The sequence below is a fragment of the Brassica oleracea genome, chromosome C6, assembly GCF_000695525.1.
Source record: "Brassica oleracea var. oleracea cultivar TO1000 chromosome C6, BOL, whole genome shotgun sequence".
Classification (NCBI taxonomy): domain Eukaryota; kingdom Viridiplantae; phylum Streptophyta; class Magnoliopsida; order Brassicales; family Brassicaceae; genus Brassica; species Brassica oleracea.
In genome coordinates, this window is record NC_027753.1 from 20,732,874 (window position 1) to 20,736,377 (window position 3,504).

General features: G+C 33.0%; 1 pseudogene; it reads right to left on the reverse strand.

Moving 5' to 3' along the window:
- Positions 1 to 1,464: 1,464 nt before the first annotated feature.
- LOC106297694 overlaps positions 1,465 to 3,504 on the reverse strand; it is a 15,672-nt pseudogene continuing 13,632 nt past the window's right edge.

Genomic DNA, 3,504 nt, shown 5'->3' on the forward strand with positions numbered 1-3,504 from the left:
TTGCAGCCACTACTTTTTATTTTTTTATTACTTGCTCCGATTTAATGATGAACTATGTAACAGCAGTTAACATCTATAGTAAGTGAATGTTTTTTTTTCTCTTCTATTGTTTTGTTCGATGCAAATATATACTATATAAAACTGATTATTTTAGAACAAATGAACATCTTTTTTCTGTTTTCTTGTTCTATTTTGGTTGTAGGGTCTTGTTGATCTTCTTGAGTTTAAGCCTATTCCTGCTGGGTCTGACTCTCCTCATTCAATTCTTAGATGGTTATGTCTGCAAAATCCCTAACAATGATGAAATGACATAAAAGCAGAAGACATAGTATCCGGTGTTGGCAAGTCGATTGGTGTACTAGCTGGTCCTTAAAGGTCATGAGTTCGAATGCAAGGAAGATGGGACCAATAAATCCGTTCTAGTGTCAAGAAGATTATAGGCATAAATATAAGAAAGAGCCCATAACTTCTTCTTTGCTCAAGAAACAAGATAATTCTCCATTTTTTTTTGTGCTAACAAAAAGATAAGTAAGATGCAATTTGCCTTGTGTATGATTTTGGTTGTGAGTTGTGACTTCTGTGTTTAGGTCTGAGCGTTCGGGTACGCGTTGGCGTTCGGATCGGATTTTTCGGATTTTCGAGTTTTCGGGTTTACGCTCCTAGGTCTCATACTAAAATTTTATTAGTACGGGTCGGGTTCGGATAATAACACTTCGGATTCGGTTCAAAATTGTATTGCGTCCTAAAAACGATAAAGTAATCATATATCGTACGGATTCAGATTATATCGGTTCGGTTCGGATATAACCGAAGTAAAAAACAAAATTTTTGAACCAAAACATAAAAAAGAATCATCTAAATTAAATAAAAATTAAGCTATCACACATAAAATTGATAAAATAACAATAAAATGTTAAATCAAGCATGAAAACAAACATCATTTGTAAACAATATGTATTGCCTTATAGAGAGTAGACTTTTTATTTCATTGAGCAAATTATAAAATACTTATTTATTACTAATTGGTACTTAAACCATTTATTAAAATTTTAATATTTATTATTATATATCATATTACCACAAATATTGAATTTAATAATTGAAATACTTATATATATTTCAAAATATTTATATTGACTATTAATTTCGGATTTTTCGGTTACTCATTCGGGTTCGGTTAATAACACTTCGGATTCAGATATTTTTTGTACCACCCTACAAGACCCGTTCGGATATTTTTACATTTCGGGTCGGATAACGGGTCGGGTTTTTCGGTTCTGGTTCGGTTCGGATTTCGGGTTCCGGATTTTATGCTCAGGCCTACAGTCTCTGTTTGTTGCAAACAATCTTTGACTTTAGTCAAGAAACCAACTTAAATGATTTTGTCAAGAATGCTATAAGAGTTTTAAGAGAAAAGGATACAACTAAAAAAGAAACAAGAAAATGATAAATACACTATATGAATCAATCACCTAACAAGTTTTCGCATTTGTCATACAAGTGCAGCGTTTTTTCACTTAACTCTTCGAAATTCAGTCTGTAATAATCATCCATATTTTCATTGGAAGATGCAAAGTGTAGAAAAGGCTTTCCCCTTAGAGACCTTGAAGATGAAATATCTACAAGAAGAAACCCATCTGCTTCTAATCCACTTAAAGTATCAAAAAGTTACGAATCTCGGACAATGTAATTTGGACCATCACTTCGTTGTCTCCAAGCCTAGTCGCGGAAATGGTGGAGGCATAGCTTGCGATTACCTTTGGTTGTGGCTTAACGTAATGTTCAATGTCTCTTTGACCCGATAGTCGAACCCAGAGTTCGTTTTTCTTCTGTAATAACATCTCCACTTGCTCTTTCATCTCCTTCTTCAAGACATACTCAGCTTCTTCTGCAAGAAAGCAAAGGAAAAAATGGTTCCCAGCATTCTTGTTCTAAATGATATAAGATGCAATGGCAAACTTAGTTATTATGTTTAGTTTCATGGAGTCCCAACTGAAGAATAATTGATGTGGTAAACTTATTGCATATTAAATATCCCTTTTATATCACTTGAGGCCTTATCTCACTTCCCATGCTCCTCCATCGCACAACATAGCTAGTTTACCTTTCGCCAAGTTTGGTCGGCTCTTCTAACCAATTACCATGTTATTCATGGATTGGCTTATGCAAAATGATTCCAAAACCAAAACCAAAACCAAAATAAAGTTGGGAAATCTGCCAAATCTAACCCAGATTTTAACCCCAAATTTATACCCAAACTTAAATCAAATGCAAAACTAACCCAAAAGCCTTGTGAAATTACAGCCCACCCCTTGTGACCAAACAAAAAAACAGAAGCCATTTTTACGAATATAGTCCCAGTAAGTCGTCAGAGTCGTCTGAGATGTTGGAAGTCGTCTGGACGACTTCAAAGTAAGTCTTCTAGTGTAGCTGATCTTAAAACTAATTTATAAATTTTTTAAAACATATTTTGATAAGTAAAAAATTAAAATCATGTAATTATAAATAGTTTTAAGTGATATAAATTAAAATATAACAAAATTGAATTGTTTTCAACATAGATGAGTGTAGGTAGTGAATCATGGTACTCTTTGGTCTAGGGTTTGACAACATATGTTGTAGTATTGTATGTATTCTTATGGTTAGATTTTGGAAAGTTTGAATGTTTTTTTTGAAAAATTAAATTTTTACCAGTCGTCTGGTGAAGAAATTAAAACAGATGACTTACATGTAAGTCGTCCAAATATTTTCCCGCTTAAATAATTTAAACCAGACGGCTTACTTGTAAGTCGTCTGGGAAGTCTTCTATTTTAGTTTTTCGCTAAAAATATTTTAATTTCCCGCTAAAAATATTAAAGTCTTCTGGGCGACTTACAAGTAAGTCGTTTAGGAAGTCGTCTCAATCAAAAATATTTAACCTAATTGGATTTTTAGTCTCCCTATATAAAGAAAAATTTACACATTCTCTCTCCTCCTCTCAAATGGCTGCAACTGAAATGTAATGTTCATCATTCTAAAACTCTTCAACCTCTCTCTAATCTCTTTGACTTGAAAACACCAAACTTTATATGAATTTTTCAGTTTTGTCTCATATCTTTCTTACTAATCTATTTTTTTTGGTAGAGTTTTAATCAGATGGTACTCATCTTCCTCTCATTTAAAGGTAGATCTATTAATTTTAGATATGTATTTTTGTTTGTTCTATAAAGGCAGATTTTTCTAATATTCCACTCATTTTCTCTGTTTTTAAGCCATTTGAACGTTTTTGAATATGCAGGTTTTACAGATCTGGATTTGATATGCAGGTTTTTTCTAATATTCCACTCATTTTCTCTGTTTTTAAGCCATTTGAACGTTTTTGAATATGCAGGTTTTACAGATCTGGATTTGATATGCAGGTTTTTCAGATCTGGAAGACTTCTGAGACGACTTACCTGTTAGTCGTCTAAAATATATTGCACTAGACGACTTCCAGGAAGTCGTCTGGACTTCCTGGAAGTCTTA